The 20819-nt window shown below is 45.0% G+C and overlaps 1 protein-coding gene and 1 long non-coding RNA gene across 6 annotated transcripts in view; one reads left to right on the top strand and one right to left on the bottom strand.

Moving 5' to 3' along the window:
* LOC141778290 (RNA-binding motif, single-stranded-interacting protein 3-like) overlaps window positions 1-20819 on the top strand; it is a 218490-nt gene that overhangs the window by 5157 nt on the left and 192514 nt on the right. The gene's annotated exons all lie outside the window — the stretch shown is intronic.
* LOC141778292 (uncharacterized) lies at window positions 1480-15297 on the bottom strand. Of its 4 annotated transcripts, none has more exons than XR_012596040.1 (3): window positions 13022-15297; window positions 12389-12927; window positions 1480-1732 (listed from the first exon to the last, which is right to left on the bottom strand). It is a non-coding gene; the product is annotated as an uncharacterized LOC141778292 (long non-coding RNA). The 4 variants fall into 4 exon arrangements; XR_012596039.1 differs by lacking the exon at window positions 1480-1732 and adding an exon at window positions 8972-9184; XR_012596038.1 differs by lacking the exon at window positions 1480-1732 and adding an exon at window positions 12014-12270.

Here is a 20819-nt window from a genome sequence, read left to right as displayed (position 1 = left end):
GCGAGCTGGGTCATCGTGAGCGAGCTGGGTCATCGTGAGCGAGCTGGATCATCGTGAGAGAGCTGGGTCATCGTGAGAGAGCTGGATCATCGTGAGCGAGCTGGGTCATCGTGTGCGAGCCGTCCTGAGAGAGTTTTCATTTGACAGGAAATGGATCCAGCCGTTAACTTGTGTGTTTTTTCCTGAGTGGGTAGAGAGCACAGTGAGTCAGTGGGCTGACTTTAAATGGCAATCCTGCACAGCAAAGACTGGAGATGAGTCACTGCTCACATCCAAGATGATGACTGCACTTACTGACTCAATTACCACGTTTGGATTTGAGATGTTTCCATGGAAGTTGATCCAGAACAAGTGAACAGACACACAGTAGTCACAGAAACGGGGAGACGGGGAGGACATGGAAGCAGAGAGAGAGAGAGTATTGTTATACGAGCAGTAATGTAATGGTCTATGTGACGGTTAGATTTATAGACGTGTACCCCGCTGAGCTGCCACGGGAGGTGGAGCAGCACAGATGTGATGAAGCACCGTCCCGGGCGGTGCCAAGAGCCACGTGAATGTGGGCGGGGGGGGGGGGGTGGTGTTGATGAAAGCGGCTGAAACTTCTAGAGATGCTGTGACTAAATTCAATTTAACATCTGTGGTGGGAGACGTCCAGTTGGTGATGATCATCCTGTAGATGAGGAACGGGGGTGGGGGGTTATGGATCGCATCGGATATGCATCTTCACACCGTGTACAGAGTGTAATGGAGTTCAGTGTTTCCTCTCTGGTGTGTTACTCTGCAGCTCTAGTGTTTCCTCTCTGGTGTGTTTCCTCTCTGGTGTGTTACTCTGCAGTGTTTCCTCTCTGGTGTGTTTCCTCTCTGGTGTGTTACTCTGCAGCTCTAGTGTTTCCTCTCTGGTGTGTTTCTCTGCAGCTCTAGTGTTTCCTCTCTGGCGTGTTTCTCTGCAGCTCTAGTGTTTCCTCTGTGGTGTGTTTCTCTGCAGCTCCAGTGTTTCCTCTCTGGTGTGTTTCCTCTCTGGTGTGTTTCCTCTCTGGTGTGTTACTCTGCAGCTCTAGTGTTTCCTCTCTGGTGTGTTTCCTCTCTGGTGTGTTACTCTGCAGCTCCAGTGTTTCCTCTCTGGTGTGTTTCTCTGCAGCTCTAGTGTTTCCTCTCTGGTGTGTTTCCTCTCTGGTGTGTTACTCTGCAGCTCCAGTGTTTCCTCTCTGGTGTGTTTCTCTGCAGCTCTAGTGTTTCCTCTCTGGTGTGTTTCTCTGCAGCTCTAGTGTTTCCTCTCTGGTGTGTTTCCTCTCTGGTGTGTTTCCTCTCTGGTGTGTTACTCTGCAGCTCCAGTGTTTCCTCTCTGGTGTGTTTCCTCTCTGGTGTGTTTCCTCTCTGGTGTGTTACTCTGCAGCTCTAGTGTTTCCTCTCTGGTGTGTTTCTCTGCAGCTCTAGTGTTTCCTCTCTGGTGTGTTACTCTGCAGCTCTAGTGTTTCCTCTCTGGTGTGTTTCTCTGCAGCTCTAGTGTTTCCTCTCTGGTGTGTTTCTCTGCAGCTCTACAGGCTTTCACAGTGAGAGCCACGACAAAGACGGAAAGAAACCTGAGCTCCGTTTCACAACAGCATCGGAATGATATTAGCAGCCAGGTCGAGAAGGTTCCAATGCAGAGCGCTGCAGGAGGCGTGGAGTCAGGTTATTCTGTAATTAATCATGGCAGACGCAGTACAGCATTTCCACCTGATTTACAGCGCTGCATAAACAGAAAGAATATTAACTGTTACTAAACTATTAATGAAGTTTAAGGCTGAAAATGAACGAGCAGGTTCTCACAAACCAAACATACAGTATGCTCTAGATCACACTAAACATACAGTATGCTCTAGATCACACTAAACATACAGTATGCTCTAGATCACACTAAACATACAGTATGCTCTAGATCACACTAAACATACACTAGGCTCTAGATCACACCAAACATACAGTATGCTCTAGATCACACTAAACATACACTAGGCTCTAGATCACACTAAACATACAGTATGCTCTAGATCACACTAAACATACAGTATGCTCTAGATCACACTAAACATACACTAGGCTCTAGATCACACCAAACATACAGTATGCTCTAGATCAAACTAAACATACACTAGGCTCTAGATCACACTAAACATACAGTATGCTCTAGATCAAACTAAACATACAGGATGCTCTAGATCACACTAAACATACAGTATGCTCTAGATCACACTAAACATACAGTATGCTCTAGATCAAACTAAACATACAGGATGCTCTAGATCACACTAAACATACAGTATGCTCTAGATCACACTAAACATACAGGATGCTCTAGATCACACTAAACATACAGGATGCTCTAGATCACACTAAACATACAGTATGCTCTAGATCAAACTAAACATACAGGATGCTCTAGATCACACTAAACATACAGTATGCTCTAGATCACACTAAACATACAGGATGCTCTAGATCACACTAAACATACAGGATGCTCTAGATCACACTAAACATACAGGATGCTCTAGATCACACTAAACATACAGTATGCTCTAGATCACACTAAACATACAGTATGCTCTAGATCACACTAAACATACAGTATGCTCTAGATCACACTAAACATACAGGATGCTCTAGATCACACTAAACATACAGTATGCTCTAGATCACACTAAACATACAGTATGCTCTAGATCACACTAAACATACAGTATGCTCTAGATCACACTAAACATACAGGATGCTCTAGATCAAACTAAACATACAGTATGCTCTAGATCAAACTAAACATACAGGATGCTCTAGATCACACTAAACATACAGTATGCTCTAGATCACACTAAACATACAGTATGCTCTAGATCAAACTAAACATACAGTATGCTCTAGATCAAACTAAACATACAGGATGCTCTAGATCAAACTAAACATACAGGATGCTCTAGATCAAACTAAACATACAGTATGCTCTAGATCACACTAAACATACAGTATGCTCTAGATCAAACTAAACATACAGTATGCTCTAGATCACACTAAACATACAGTATGCTCTAGATCACACTAAACATACAGTATGCTCTAGATCACACTAAACATACAGGATGCTCTAGATCACACTAAACATACAGGATGCTCTAGATCACACTAAACATACAGTATGCTCTAGATCACACTAAACATACAGTATGCTCTAGATCACACTAAACATACAGTATGCTCTAGATCACACTAAACATACAGGATGCTCTAGATCACACTAAACATACAGTATGCTCTAGATCACAGATCACACTAAACATACAGTATGCTCTAGATCACACTAAACATACAGTATGCTCTAGATCACACTAAACATACAGTATGCTCTAGATCACACTAAACATACAGGATGCTCTAGATCACACTAAACAGGTAAAATAAAACGACTAAATGATGAAAAGCAAAATAATGAAATAATCAATATATACAATATACGTATGGAGTAGTGGTTCCCAACCTGGGGTTCGGGCCCCCCTTAGGGTAGCGCCAAAGTTCACAGGGGGTGCGCCAGGATTTGTCTGCTCTGACATTGTCAAAATTAGATTCGCCCATGTAAACTAAGCTGTAAGCTTCAGGGAAAATAGGTTTGGAACCACTGGTATAGATGGTATAGAGAGTGTGTGTGTGTGTGTATATATATATATATATATATATATATATATACATGTGTTTTCTTAAAACACATGTGTATATATATATATATATATATATATATATATATATACATGTGTTTTCTTAAAACACATGTGTATATATATATATATATATATATATATATATATACATTTCTTAAAACACATGTGTATATATATATATATATATATATACATGTTTTCTTAAAACACATGTATATATATATATGTGTTTTCTTAAAACACATATATATATATACATATATACATGTGTTTTCTTAAAACACATGTATATATATATATATATATATATATATATATGTGTTTTCTTAAAACACATATATATATATATATACATATATATGTGTTTTCTTAAAACAGGGCCAGCAAATGTAACGAGCTGCCAGGGTTGAGCCAGATTTAATTCCCTTTAAAAGAAATGATTGATGCACTAATTAAATCTCATTTAATTGAGGTAAATGCTGTCCGAATATTGTTTTTCAGAACACTTCAAATACACATAGTTGGGATGTGACGTATAAAGGTAATTTTGTATCAAAAGTAAAAAACAAAAAATGTGTAGAAAATGTAAATCAAGTGTTCCCCCCCCCCCCCCCCCCCCCGACACATTTTATACTTCATACTTATATCAAAGCTGATCGGTGAATTATAACCTAGCATATTGGCCTGAAGACCTTTTATAATTAAAGTGGAAAGGATGGTATTTTTTCATGCTAACGTGACAGAAGTGGCTGAAGGGGACGACTCTCCGTCTAATTAAACAAAGAACCGATTCATAATATGCATGAAATATTAATGATGTGTCCCAGATACACATTCTCCACATCTCTCCTCCCATTATGACCTGAGAGACTCTTCATATACCTGCCTGCATCACTTCTGATCTCATGTTGTTGGTGTATCTGGTTTCTTTCTTTAGCTGCCTCTGATTTCTCCAAATGGAGTTTTATTCTTTCCATTCTTGTTTTTCTTTACTTTTTATTCCTCTTGTTCTTAATGATCAAAATGTCTGCTGTCATTTGATGTGAAGTTTTTCCGTCTGCAGGCTCTCTGACAGGACTTGGTCCTTTTAACAGACTCGGGGGAACTGTAATAAAACTGATTATTTTCCAAAAACACTTTCTCCCGTGATCAATAATCGCTGACTCAGTATGGAGTCCTGCGCGACGCCGGCCTGTAAGAGAGCTGTCGTTTCCTGGTTGCATATTAAAGCTGGGCGATTAAACGCCGCAGCAGGACGAGGCCAGTATAACTTAACGGCTGCTTTTTACTGCAGTTGTTAGGTCCTCGCCTCGGCCCCCAGTGAGCAATATCTTTATATTCAGCAACAAGGACAGCACACAAGCTCAAATATTGTTTTTCACACATTTTTCTTTTAAAGCTAACAAGGGCAATGCATGACATATTCTGTGTTAACAAGGGAGATGCTGCCCCCCCACTCAAATTGCCCCTCTCCTGTTAAAAGCCACCAGGGTATGAAGCGGAAGCCGTCGCTGTGAGGAATGAAGGCCATTGAGTTAAGCTTGTTGAGTTTAATGGAGCAGGAAGGCTACAGTAAAAGTAATGGCTGAGGGTGAGCTCAGCTACAGGCCTGTCAAGTACCAATGGGAGGGAAGAGGAAGGTTATATCCTGCAGGATACACTTATATTTCACCACTGACGCCTATATCTCTACACTGATTACTGCATTTCCCCTGTTCTCTCGCTGTAGCCTACTTAGTTGTTGTGCTATTGCAACTAGGAGACAGCAGTGCCATTAGTTAAAACAATATATATATACTGTATATGTATGTCTGTAATATCTCTGCAGAACAATGAGGATTTATTGACAGCAGAGCTGTGAATTACTGTTTTGCAGCCAGAGGGCGACCCCAGTGTCTGAGAAGTGAAGCTTTAAACCTGCATCCTGTCTACCAGCCAGCAGGGGGCGACTCCTCTGCTTCTATAGAAGTCAATGAGGAAGAGTCTTTAAACCTTCATCCTGTCTACCAGCCAGCAGGGGGCGACTCCTCTGCTTCTATAGAAGTCAATGAGGAAGAGTCTTTAAACCTTCATCCTGTCTACCAGCCAGCAGGGGGCGACTCCTCTGCTTCTATAGAAGTCAATGAGGAAGAGTCTTTAAACCTTCATCCTGTCTATCAGCCAGCAGGGGGCGACTCCTCTGCTTCTATAGAAGTCAATGAGGAAGAGCTTTAAACCTTCATCCTGTCTACCAGCCAGCAGGGGGCGACTCCTCTGCTTCTATAGAAGTCAATGAGGAAGAGTCTTTAAACCTGCATCCTGTCTATCAGCCAGCAGGGGGCGACTCCTCTGCTTCTATAGAAGTCAATGATGAAGAGTCTTAAACCTGCGTTCTCTCTACCAGCCAGCAGGGGGCGACTCCTCTGCTTCTATAGAAGTCTGATAGAAGATGAGCTTCTACTTCTCTCTTGATTTATGACCTCAGTAAACATTGTAAACATGACTTTATGTTTCAAGTCTTCTTCAATACAGCATGATGTTCATTTAGTAAATGATGGTCCCATTTAGAGTCAGATAGACCATAAAGCAGGGGATGCTTTAGGGCGGGGCTACCTGCTGATTGACAGGTTGCTACCACGGCTTTGTCCGGTCTGGGAGTTGTCCGTGTTGTGGTCGTAGAACTTTAACCCTTTAATCACAGTGTTTTCACTTCATCAAAGTTAATTATAACCTTTTGGTCGCCTTGAATCATCTTGTTCAGTGTTGGGTTGTACTTAGCTCCGCCCTCTCTGTCACTTCTGGTTGCAAAAGACCAACAAAACAAAAACCAAGTTGGCGACGGCCAAAATGCCGAACTGGAGTTCACAAACCAACGGGTGACGTCACGGTGACTACATCCACTTCTTATATACAGTCTGGTGGTAAATGAGTTTCATTATTGGTGGTTGCCTTTATGCTTAGTCTTAGAAGAGGTCAACCGTTAACTCCCATCATTAGCTGTTGATATTTAGACCTAAAATGGTTTCGCCACTGGCTAATGAAGAGCTCCACATCTGGCTCTGATATTATGATGTCAGCTAGATGTTGCCTTTAGCCACCGATGGTTTATGTCTGTGTGACGGTGATACGGGCCGGTGGTGAGGCTGTTAATACTCAGTTTTATGTCTAATGCAATTTGTGTGTGTGGCAGCAAGTGCATATGTATTTGTGTACACTGTGGTAAACTATCGTCTCATATGGCCCACTAGTCTGTTCTACACTGTAATATACTATCGTCTCATATGGCCCACTAGTCTGTTCTACACTGTGGTATACTATCGTCTCATATGGCCCACTAGTCTGTGGTATACTATTGTCTCATATGGCCCACTAGTCTGTTCTACACTGTAATATACTATCGTCTCATATGGCCCACTAGTCTGTTCTACACTGTGGTATACTATCGTCTCATATGGCCCACTAGTCTGTGGTATACTATCGTCTCATATGGCCCACTAGTCTGTGGTATACTATCGTCTCATATGGCCCACTAGTCTGTGGTATACTATGGTTAACCCTGCCAGGTATTGAGGCAGACTGCTGTCATACATTGCTGTAAGAGCCATAACGGCTCCTGTCATAGAATCCAGCATGTCTATAAGCGCCGCGGCGTGATGTCACACAGTAATGTATGTCTAGCTGTGAAAACACTGACTTCGAGGCGAGCCACGTCACTTGCTCTGGCAGGGGAACAAAGCAGAGCGGCGCTGCTGCTGCTAATAGTCTGGCAACCCGATAGTATTAAAGGCAAACAGAACGGTTTCACAGGACTCGGCCGACCGGGTGCCGAGTGACTGCGGTGTGGCTCTGGAAACTGTGAGTGGAGAAAGTGGGAGAGTTACATGCTGTAGAGTTCTAATAACAATCTGTGAGGGAGAAAACTTCAGCTGATTTAGTTTTATTGAGCTCCGTTCTTCAGGGCAGGGCGTATATTCACAGTGATTTAGGTGCTGAGTGATCGTACGGCAGTCTGCTGCTACAGCTGAATGTGGACCTTGACATTTCCTCATGTTTATATATATATATAACCTTGATTGGAATGGATTACCTGACATGTTTCTGTAAAGTACAATCAAACATCAGTTCTTAATCTCACGTATCTTAACATCATAGAAGGACGCAGTTTGTGTGTTACGTGACATCAAAAACTGAGAAGAGGGCACCGTCCCTCTTTCCCTCCCAGCAGTTGGTGCTATTCAAACACATCTCCTGTCTGGTTGTAGAGTCAGCTGTCTACGGTCCAATGCAACCACTCCTACGTACGATCACAGCCTTCCAACATGGAGTCTATGGAGTCCAGTTTGCTAGGTGGAGTAAATGATCTGGAGTAAACGTGTGGTGAACTGTTCTTCTTTAACCTCAAGAGAGACTGCATCGAATGTCTGGATTCACATCAGTACAGCAAAACATCCCCAGATATTATGACGTCACGGCCGAGACACAGCAGAGACACGGCCGAGACACGTCCCATCCACGGCCGAGACACAGCAGAGACACGGCCGAGACACACGGCCGAGACACGGTCGAGACACAGCAGAGACACGGCCGAGACACACGGCCCAGACACGTCCCATCCACGGCCGAGACACGGCCGAGACACGGTCGAGACACAGCAGAGACACGGCCGAGACACACGGCCCAGACACGTCCCATCCACGGCCGAGACACAGCAGAGACACGGCCGAGACACGGCCGAGACACACGGCCGAGACACGGTCGAGACACACGGCAGAGACACGGCCGAGACACGGCCGAGACACGGCCCATCCAAACATTCTCAATGATACTAACGGTTCATCCTGAGGTGGGACTGGTTCTGGAGGACAGTGTTCTGATATATAGCCTTTTGTTTTCCAGCATGTGTGCACGCTTCCAACTGCAGAAGAACATGGGGTTGTTAAGGTGCACGTGCCAGAGCGTAATAGTTCTTCTGGATATGGAATGAAGCTTTGATCTAGAATAAACTCATTTGACTAGAGTGCCACGATGATGTTTAGTCCATGATGCTATGCATAATTAGCCGTGATGATACCGGTCTTTGATGAGGCCTGATGAGATGTAGTGAAATCCTTCATGCATTGTAATATTTTGTGGTGTGCAACAGCGTGGGCGTTGAGAGAATTAACACCATGAATATGGATGTTGGGTGAGCATCATGAGAGTAAATGTGCTTACTCTATTGATTAAATCTCCCATCAGTCACCTAGCAGCATGGTCCCCATCCTCCATCTCTCTCTCCCTCCCTCTCTCTCTCTCTCTCTTTCTCTCCCTCTCTCTCCCTCTCTCCCACATCTCTCTACTCATCTCTGTCAGGGCGAGCTCAGTGGAGTGGTTAAATTGTCCATAGCGCGTAAACGCTCGTTTATAAAAGCCGACAGACGTGGCGGTCGTTTGCTGAAATTAATTACCCCTCGGAGCCACAGCGAGCGCGGGCCCTAGTCAGTCAGTCACGGTCCACCACCTCCCGGGCCCCGTACCTGCAGAGAGAGAGAGAGATGGAGAGATGGAGAATGACATGAGGTTTGCAACAGTGAACCTGATTTGAAAGAAAGGGATGAATACAAATTGAGGAAAAATCTTTAGTTGATATATATTTTGTAAACAGGAAGAGGTGATGGAACCAAACAGACCTCAAACCTCCAGAAAACAATAGAAGTAATAAGAGAATCAGTGTGAGGAGAGCAAAGCAATGCATCAGGCTTCAGGGTTATTAATCCAAATTGCACATTTTGAGCCATGAAATATCTTGATACTCCTTTCCCAGATTCTGCCGGAGCCAAAGATCTGTGGGGAGTTTTGTGCTGACGCAGTCACTATGATGTGATACTCACCATCATAGTGACATCAAACTAATCCCAACGTATTCATCTTCAACTGGAGTAACTTAATGAACTTCAGCTCTATCTGATGCAACACTTCTCTAACATTAATAAAAGCTTCATCTCCTGTCTCATTTGCATAATTGTTCAAATGAATCCACTAACGCGCTGCTTCTTCTTCTTTTTTAATAAAGTGATGATTTGTGTTAAAGTGAGCCGCGGCTTGCTGTTGGGAGGAGGGGTGAGGATGAGGAGGCAGGAGGAGTTAGGATGGGGGAGGAGGGGTGAGGATGAGGAGGGAGGAGGAGTTAGGAGGGGGAAGGAGGGGTGAGGATGGGGGAGGGGTGAGGATGGGGGAGGAGGAGTTAGGATGGGGGAGGAGGGGTGAGGAGGGGAGGATGGGGAAGGAGGGAGGAGGGGTGATGAGGGGAGGATGGGTGAGGATGGGAGGAGGGGTGAGGAGGAGTTAGGAGGGGTGATGAGGGGAGGATGGGTGAGGATGGGAGAGGGGAGGATGGGAGGAGGGGTGAGGAGGAGTTAGGAGTGAGGAGGGGAGGATGGGGGGAGGATGGGTGAGGAGGGGAGGATGGGTGAGGAGGAGTTAGGAGGGGAGGATGGGTGAGGAGGAGTTATGGGGGGAGGATGGGTGAGGAGGGGAGGATGGGTGAGGAGGAGTTAGGAGGGAGGATGGGGGAGGATGGGTGAGGAGGAGTTAGGAGGGGAGGATGGGTGAGGAGGAGTTAGGAGGGGAGGATGGGGGAGGATGGGTGAGGAGGAGTTAGGAGGGGAGGATGGGGGAGGAGGAGTTATGGGGGGAGGATGGGTGAGGAGGGGAGGATGGGTGAGGATGGGTGAGGAGGGGAGGATGGGTGAGGAGGAGTTAGGAGGGGAGGATGGGTGAGGAGGGGAGGATGGGTGAGGAGGAGTTAGGAGGGGAGGATGGGGGAGGATGGGTGAGGAGGAGTTAGGAGGGGAGGATGGGTGAGGAGGAGTTATGGGGGGAGGATGGGTGAGGAGGGGAGGATGGGGGAGGATGGGTGAGGAGGAGTTATGGGGGGAGGATGGGTGAGGAGGGGAGGATGGGTGAGGATGGGTGAGGAGGGGAGGATGGGTGAGGAGGAGTTAGGAGGGGAGGATGGGTGAGGAGGGGAGGATGGGTGAGGAGGAGTTAGGAGGGGAGGATGGGTGAGGAGGAGTTAGGAGGGGAGGATGGGTGTTGGGGAGGAGTTAGGAGGGGGGAGGATGGGTGAGGAGGAGTTAGGAGGGGAGGATGGGGGAGGAGGAGTTAGGAGGGGAGGAGGGGGGAGGAGGGGAGGATGGGGGAGGAGGAGTTAGGAGGGGGGAGGAGGGGAGGATGGGTGAGGATGGGTGAGGAGGGGAGGATGGGTGAGGAGGAGTTAGGAGGGGAGGATGGGGGAGGATGGGGGAGGAGGAGTTAGGAGGGGGGAGGAGGGGAGGATGGGTGAGGATGGGTGAGGAGGGGAGGATGGGTGAGGAGGAGTTAGGAGGGGAGGATGGGGGAGGATGGGGAGGAGCAGAGGGCCTGAGGTGATTTGTCTCGTTTTGATTCAGTGGTGTAATGAAGCGTTCGGTGTTGTACGGGAGGTTATTGGTTGATTTGGCTTCATGGCTGCAGAGACAGTTTAGAGAAAGTGTTCCTCTTATTGTGTAACTTAATATCTCCTCCTTCTCGTCTGCCCGTCTCGTCGACGGAGACATCTCCCCTTCATCTGTTTATTGTTGGTGTCCAAAACCAGCTCTGTGTTCAAATCCCCCGATAGCGCTGCTGACTGTCACAGCTGCAGAGCTTTACAGATGTGTGCTGAATCTTTGTGATGAAATGGCGTCAGTAGCTGCTTAACTCTGACAGATGTTTCCAGGTGCTGAATGTGTAGTGCCTCTTGTTTGAATGGTGAATGTTAAAGCTAGTACCAGTTCCTTGCCAAGACGGCTGCTATGGGTTCATCTTTCTCTGTCACCCGTCGGTCACCCGTCGGTCACCCGTCGGTCACCCGTCGGTCACCCGGCGGTCACCCGGCGGTCACCCGGCGGTCACCCGGCGGTTTGTGGACTGCCGTTTTGAAGCCTCGAGTTCGGCATTTTAGTTCGTCGCCATCTTGGTTTTCGGCCGATGCGGTTTTGTTTTTTGCAACCACAAGTGATAGGAGAGGGTGGAGCTGCGTACGCTAAATAAGACATTTTTAGACGATAAAATATTACAAAGAACTTTCATGAACAGAGAAAACACACCGTGAAAAGGTTAACGTTGTAAGACGAACTCCTAGACAGGACGCTGTGGTAGACCTGTCAATCACAAGGTAGCCCCGCCCCCATGTTGGAGCCTATCAGCTATTGGTCCAACAGTCTCCCGGGGCAACGGCCAATAGTTCTGGATGGATGGATGGATGGATGAATCGATGGATGGATGGATGAATCGATGGATGGATGGATGGATGGATGGATGGATGAATCGATGGACGGATGGACGGATGGACGGATACATTTAATTTGGAATTGATTATTGAAAATGACATTATTGGGTTTTCCTCCAGGTGCAAGGAGCCGTGTCCTCGTCATTATCTGATATTCGTCTTTCATCAGGGGAAACTCACTGATTATAGAACTGCAATACAAACATTGAATTATATCAAAGGGACCTTGACATTAACTAGAAGTTGTGTTTGAACTGATCCCGTCTGAATCACAGCGAGGAGGTAATATCTTAAGGTCCTGCTTTGTCCAAACTAAATGGAGGTGAAAGAATAAAGAAAGGCAGCAGGTTGATTAAGGAGCTTTACCACATTCTACACCTCACTGTAAACTAGTTTTACTGTTTTACTGAGAGTATACGACAGTTGTTACCTTTTTACAGTACAAGCGGACGAGCTGGAGATGCTCCCTACTGAAAGACTTTGACCGTCTCTGTGGGTGACGTGACCCTCGCCTTGTCTCGGTCCTCAGAGAGTCCTTTGTGTGTGACATTAGTCCGCTGTCGTCTGTCTTTTATTTCCTTCTCCTTTGACATTTGACAGTCTGTGAGAATGGGTTTCAACCTGAATTCTTCTGATTCCATTTCCTGCATCAAAGAAACCTAAAAACGGTTTATTCTACATTCTCTGCCGTTTCTGTGTTTGTGTCTCAGGGGATTTGCAAAGAGACAAATTCCCTCATGCTGTGTGTGGCAATTGGATGTAATAGTCCATTTACCACTGTAAATCTGGTGTGTGCGCGTGCGCGTGCGCGTGTGTGTGTGATATCCTGGCCTGTGTTTTCTTTGAAAAGCGACCAGAGCAGCTTCTGTAAAATAGGATGATCGTCATCATGACCTCTTGTGTTTTCCCAGCTGGATCTTTTTCTGGCTCAGTGTTTGTTCTACATCTGGTGGTCAGCGATGAGAAGACCTCGTCTCAGTGTTTGTTCTACATCTGGTGGTCAGCGATGAGAAGACCTCGTCTCAGTGTTTGTTCTACATCTGGTGGTCAGCGATGAGAGGACCTTGTCCCTGAGTCATAGCGGGGTCTTTCCTGCTCCATCTGAACACTGCTGTGATGACCGGGGGGGGGCTTTAAGAATGAAAACATGATATTTTGCTCCAGCTGTCAGTTTTTTTTTTTCGTCTGGTATTTTTCAAGCGTTGGACATGATGGAACATAGTGATGGAACATAGTGATGGAACACAGTGATGGAACACAGTGATGGAACATAGTGATGGAACACAGTGATGGAACATAGTGCCCCTCCTTAGAAGAAGGTCCTTTTTACAAAGAAATGCAGATGCAGCAGATACATGTTGAGTCTTTAGAAACAAGTAGGCCTTTAGATTGTGCTTAAGACGTGATAGAAGTCTGTTTCATATTAGAAGGAATGCAATTAAGCAGTGTGTATTTACCAGCAGCATTATGGCTGTCCTGTCACTAGACGAGGTAATTAGGAAGCTTTATTATGGCAGCAGAGTATGAAGAGTGAGATGTACAGATTAGGCCTCTCATAATGAGACTGTACTGTGCAGTTGGAAGAATCAATTCTCCCTCTTTGTTTTCCCAAACTGCCATGTCAGCAGAATCTTAATTTTTCATGGAAACTTTGGCTGGTGTGCTACTCGTGTATATAGACACACACACACACACACACACACACACACACACACGCACACACACGCACGCCTGATCTCCCAGCATCCCTCTGTCATTTGGCATTCCACACATAGTGCTGTTGAATGAATGTATAACCTTCCTCCATCAAACTCTGAGCTCTGCTTGCTACAACCCTTCTGACTGCAAAGATTCAGGAATGCACACTCCTGAACAACAAGCACAACACAATCAATATATACCTGCGTTAGCTAGTATATATATATATATATATATGTATATACATATATACACTGTGAAGATTAGGCTGGGATTACTGCAGGATGACTTCTCTCACATGTACAGTAGAAGAGTGGAGGTCAGGACTCTCATGTAACAGGTTAGTTCACTGAGTAGGAGCCCAAAGAAAGTCTAGAAAATCCATTTCATTATAGGAACCTTTCTTATGAATGACATGTTGGATAGCCCTTTAACTGATGTGATCCTAATCAAAGGATCGACTGCGTGTCATTGAGGAGAGTTGGTAATCTGTAACCTCTACTTGACAGCAGTGTTCGCACTATGTTGTTTCTAAGTAGGCACATAACTGTCACGTGATTTGTGGGCGTTCTCCGGGTCTGAGAAGTGAAGCTTTAAACCTGTATCGTGTCTAGTAGCCAGCAGGGGGCGACTCCTCTGCTCCTATAGAAGTCAATGAGGAAGGGTCTTTAAACCTTCATCCTGTCTATCAGCCAGCAGGGGGCGACTCCTCTGCTCCTATAGAAGTCAATGATGAAGAGTCTTTAACCTGCATCCTGTCTAGCAGCCAGCAGGGGGGGACTCCTCTGCTTCTATAGAAGTCAATGAGGAAGAGTCTTTAAACCTGCATCCTGTCTATCAGCCAGCAGGGGGCGACTCCTCTGCTTCTATAGAAGTCAATGATGAAGAGTCTTAAACCTGCATCCTGTCTATCAGCCAGCAGGGGGCGACTCCTCTGCTTCTATAGAAGTCAATGATGAAGCTCCTTAAACCTGCATCCTGTCTATCAGCCAGCAGGGGGCGACTCCTCTGCTTCTATAGACGTCTGATAGAAGATGAGCTTCTACTTCTCTCTTGATTTATGACCTCAGTAAACATTGTAAACATGACTTTATGTTTCAAGTCTTCTTCAATACAGCATGATGTTCATTTAGTAAATGATGGTCCCATTTAGAGTCAGATAGACCATAAAGCAGGGGATGCTTTAGGGCGGGGCTACCTGCTGATTGACAGGTCGTTACCACGGCAACATGTTTTCATCTTGCAACTTTAACCCTTTCAGTGTGTTTCCACTTCATGAATGTTAATATTAACATTTTGGTCGCCTAAAAACATCTCATTCAGCGTTCGGTTGTACTTAGCTCCGCCCTCTCGTGTCACTTCTGGTTGCAAAAAATCAAGACGGCGACGGGCAAAATGGCGAACTCCAGAAATGGATTGCCATGAAATTTTGTACACACATTCCTGATCCCCAGAGGATGAATCTTACTTTGGTGATCCCCTGACTCTTCCTCTAGCGTCACCATGAGGGTGAATGAAGCGTTTTGACAGCTGTAGGAAGGATACAGACGTTCATGTTCCCCTCAGGATAGATCCTAGTTACCTTGATGCCATCACATGGGTGTGCCGGAAGTAAGGGGATAGGAAGTGAGGGGATAGGAAGTGAGGGGATAGGAAGTGAGGGGATAGGAAGTGAGGAAGGGGCTATTGGCCCTCACACTTTACGGCCTGATTTGGCGTCTTGGCTGGTGTGATCAGACAGCGAGATGGTCTCTAGTTTACTTTGACTTTAGAGCGTGAGAGCACGAGAGCAGAGCTAATGTTGTGTTTTTGTGCTTAACTTAACAACTTGTCAGCTGATGGCTTCAACCTGACTGCTACAGCTGTGCACACTTCTTGATTTCCATTTACAAGTGACGCTTTAACTATATCCGATGTAGGCTGAGCAGCAATTTACCTGATGACTGACTTCCTGCCTGAGCTCCTGTGGGTGGCAGAGAATGTCTGTTAATATATGATAATTATGAACATAAAATGTGCCACAAGGTTATTCACAAGGTCACAACATCACAAGGTTATTCACAAGGTCACAAGATCACAAGGTTATTCACAAGGTCACAAGATCACAAGGTCACAACATCACAAGGTTATTCACAAGGTCACAACATCACAAGGTTATTCACAAGGTCACAAGATCACAAGGTTATTCACAAGGTCACAAGATCACAAGGTCACAACATCACAAGGTTATTCACAAGGTCACAAGATCACAAGGTTATTCACAAGGTCACAACATCACAAGGTTATTCACAAGGTCACAAGATCACAAGGTTATTCACAAGGTCACAACATCACAAGGTTATTCACAAGGTCACAAGATCACAAGGTTATTCACAAGGTCACAACATCACAAGGTTATTCACAAGGTCACAACATCACAAGGTTATTCACAAGGTCACAAGATCACAAGGTTATTCACAAGGTCACAACATCACAAGGTTATTCACAAGGTCACAAGATCACAAGGTTATTCACAAGGTCACAAGATCACAAGGTTATTCACAAGGTCACAAGATCACAAGGTTATTCACAAGGTCACAACATCACAAGGTTATTCACAAGGTCACAAGATCACAAGGTTATTCACAAGGTCACAACATCACAAGGTTATTCACAAGGTCACAACATCACAAGGTTATTCACAAGGTCACAACATCACAAGGTTATTCACAAGGTCACAAGATCACAAGGTTATTCACAAGGTCACAAGATCACAAGGTTATTCACAAGGTCACAACATCACAAGGTTATTCACAAGGTCACAAGATCACAAGGTTATTCACAAGGTCACAAGATCACAAGGTTATTCACAAGGTCACAAGATCACAAGGTTATTCACAAGGTCACAACATCACAAGGTTATTCACAAGGTCACAACATCACAAGGTTATTCACAAGGTCACAACATCACAAGGTTATTCACAAGGTCACAACATCACCAGGTTATTCACAAGGTCACAACATCACAAGGTTATTCACAAGGTCACAACATCACAAGGTTATTCACAAGGTCACAAGATCACAAGGTTATTCACAAGGTCACAACATCACAAGGTTATTCACATTCACAAACTATGTAAAAGCTACTGGCACTATATCAACCAAAACCCAAGGTTAAACTGCAGCACAACGCTATAGGACCGATGCATCACTAAACGTGTAACCGTATAGGAGCGATGCATCACTAAACGTGTAACCGTATAGGAGCGATGCATAACTAAACATGTAACCGTATAGGAGCGATGCATCACTAAACGTGTAACCGTATAGGAGCGATGCATCACTAAACGTGTAACCGTATAGGAGCGATGCATCACTAAACGTGTAACCGTATAGGAGCGATGCATCGCTAAACGTGATAACTGTATAGGAGCGATGCATCACTAAACGTGATAACTGTATAGGAGCGATGCATCGTTAAACGTGATAACTGTATAGGAGCGATGCATCACTAAACGTGTAACTGTATAGGAGCGATGCATCACTAAACGTGTAACCGTATAGGAGCGATGCATCACTAAACGTGATAACTGTATAGGAGCGATGCATCACTAAACGTGATAACTGTATAGGAGCGATGCATCACTAAACGTGATAACTGTATAGGAGCGATGCATCACTAAACGTGATAACTGTATAGGAGCGATGCATCACTAAACGTGATAACTGTATAGGAGCGATGCATCACTAAACGTGATAACTATAGGAGCGATGCATCACTAAACGTGTAACTGTATAGGAGCGATGCATCACTAAACGTGATAACTGTATAGGAGCGATGCATCACTAAACGTGATAACTGTATAGGAGCGATGCATCACTAAACGTGATAACTATAGGAGCGATGCATCACTAAACGTGTAACTGTATAGGAGCGATGCATCACTAAACGTGATAACTGTATAGGAGCGATGCATCACTAAACGTGATAACCGTATAGGAGCGATGCATCACTAAACGTGATAACCGTATAGGAGCGATGCATCACTAAACGTGTAACTGTATAGGAGCGATGCATCGCTAAACGTGATAACTGTATAGGAGCGATGCATCACTAAACGTGTAACTGTATAGGAGCGATGCATCGCTAAACGTGATAACTGTATAGGAGCGATGCATCACTAAACGTGTAACTGTATAGGAGCGATGCATCGCTAAACGTGATAACTGTATAGGAGCGATGCATCACTAAACGTGTAACTGTATAGGAGCGATGCATCACTAAACGTGTAACTATAGGAGCGATGCATCACTAAACGTGTAACTGTATAGGAGAGATGCATCACTAAACTTTTAACCATATAGGAGCGATGCATCACTAAACGTTTAACCGTATAGGAGCGATGCATCACTAAACGTTTAACCGTATAGGAGCGATGCATCACTAAACGTTTAACCGTATAGGAGCGATGCATCACTAAACGTTTAACCGTCTACATATTACAGCAGGTAAAGAACGTACGCAGTCCTGAAGACTTGTTTCAGTCTTTGGAATAAACAACATTAGTCACATGGTTAACAAGACAATACAGATGAAAATGAAAGTATTCCCGGAGTCCAGGCTCGCCTCCGGGTGTGATGTCACAGTTGCAGTGTGTTCTGGGTGATGAGTCAGAGAGCTGCTGCGGAGGTGAGACGAGAGTCAAGTAGAAATGATCTCGATTAGCTGGAAACCTGATGGAACCAGTCCCAAACTATCACAGAGGTTTCACAGTTTAAACCTGTAAACACATCATCATCAGTGGTGTACACAGTATTTACCCATTTCTCAACCTGGAGTAGCAACTCTAACGGAACTCTGTGTTGATGAAACTCTGTGTTGATGGAACTCTGTGTTGATGAAACTGTGTGTTGATGAAACTGTGTGTTGATGGAACTCTGTGTTGATGAAACTCTGTGTTGATGGAACTCTGTGTTGATGAAACTGTGTGTTGATGGAACTCTGTGTTGATGAAACTCTGTGTTGATGGAACTCTGTGTTGATGGAACTCTGTGTTGATGGAACTCTGTGTTGATGAAACTGTGTTGATGGAACTCTGTGTTGATGGAACTCTGTGTTGATGAAACTGTGTGTTGATGGAACTCTGTGTTGATGAAACTCTGTGTTGATGGAACTCTGTGTTGATGAAACTGTGTGTTGATGGAACTCTGTGTTGATGAAACTCTGTGTTGATGGAACTCTGTGTTGATGAAACTGTGTGTTGATGGAACTCTGTGTTGATGAAACTCTGTGTTGATGGAACTCTGTGTTGATGAAACTGTGTGTTGATGGAACTCTATGTTGATGAAACTGTGTGTTGATGGAACTCTGTGTTGATGGAACTCTGTGTTGATGGAACTCTGTGTTGATGAAACTGTGTGTTGATGGAACTCTATGTTGATGAAACTGTGTGTTGATGGAACTCTGTGTTGATGGAACTCTGTGTTGATGGAACTCTGTGTTGATGAAACTCTGTGTTGATGGAACTCTGTGTTGATGAAACTCTGTGTTGATGGAACTCTGTGTTGATGAAACTGTGTGTTGATGGAACTCTGTGTTGATGAAACTCTGTGTTGATGGAACTCTGTGTTGATGAAACTCTGTGTTGATGGAACTCTGTGTTGATGAAACTGTGTGTTGATGGAACTCTGTGTTGATGAAACTCTGTGTTGATGGAACTCTGTGTTGATGAAACTGTGTGTTGATGGAACTCTATGTTGATGAAACTGTGTGTTGATGGAACTCTGTGTTGATGGAACTCTGTGTTGATGGAACTCTGTGTTGATGAAACTCTGTGTTGATGGAACTGTGTTGATGAAACTCTGTGTTGATGGAACTCTGTGTTGATGAAACTGTGTGTTGATGGAACTCTGTGTTGATGAAACTCTGTTGATGGAACTCTGTGTTGATGAAACTGTGTGTTGATGGAACTCTGTGTTGATGAAACTCTGTGTTGATGGAACTCTGTGTTGATGAAACTCTGTGTTGATGGAACTCTGTGTTGATGAAACTGTGTGTTGATGGAACTCTATGTTGATGAAACTGTGTGTTGATGGAACTCTGTGTTGATGGAACTCTGTGTTGATGAAACTCTGTGTTGATGAAACTCTGTGTTGATGGAACTCTGTGCTGATGGAACTCTGTGTTGATGGAACTCTGTGTTGATGGAACTCTGTGCTGATGGAACTCTGTGTTGATGAAACTCTGTGTTGTGGGCTCCGTACTCTGTGCTGCTGGTATTTATAGTTTCATACAGCAGCCTTCTATATGCTGCAGTGGAAGATGTTTTATTGTTAGTACACATCTGAGCCAAACATATCATTATTGTATAAGCTATGGAAACACAGACAGACACGTGGGCACAGTGACAGAAACCTGTCAGACGGGAGACAACAGCACAAAGACAGTGATGTGTGTGTGAAGCAGTTTAAAGAGATGAAGGCCTGATCAGAGAGGAGCTGTTAGTGTTTCATTCTGTCTGTTTCCACTGCAGTGAACTCACATTGTCTGCCAACCCTGATCTCCTTCACACCGCCCAGCTGCAGTCAGACAGTCAGACAGTCAGACAGTCAGAGGGCAGAGCAGCCTCTTCATGCACGGCTCGCTGTGCTGATGTAAGAGCACTACTTAAACCGGGTTACATCACAGAGCAGGCAGCACTGTGTCAGTGGGTCACTGGGCCACACACCGCTCAGCCGCACACACACTCTGTGTCGGGCCCTTCACTGGGCGCGTGTGAGTGGAGCGTCTGCGTGCACGGAGGCGTTCAGGCACACGTTTTGGAGGGGCATTCATTCATGTGTGTGTGTGTGTGTGTGTGCGTGCGTTTTATGTCAGCTGACTGTGAGACGCTGTAGGATTAAAGATAAAGCCAAGATAAAGATGGAAAATATGACGATTATGTTGCTGAGTTTAATCCAGACGGCTTTTATTCTGGAGAATGTGCACGTTGCTGCTCTTCATCCTCCTCCCTCTCCACCTCCTGCTCTTCATCCTCCCTCTCCACCTCCTGCTCTTCATCCTCCTCCCTCTCCACCTCCTGCTCTTCATCATCCTCCCTCTCCACCTCCTGCTCTTCATCCTCCTCCCTCTCCACCTCCTGCTCTTCATCCTCCCTCTCCACCTCCTGCTCTTCATCATCCTC

The sequence above is a fragment of the Sebastes fasciatus genome, chromosome 12 (assembly GCF_043250625.1).
Source record: "Sebastes fasciatus isolate fSebFas1 chromosome 12, fSebFas1.pri, whole genome shotgun sequence".
NCBI lineage: Eukaryota > Metazoa > Chordata > Actinopteri > Perciformes > Sebastidae > Sebastes > Sebastes fasciatus.
This window is presented reverse-complemented; position numbering and strand designations above follow the sequence as displayed.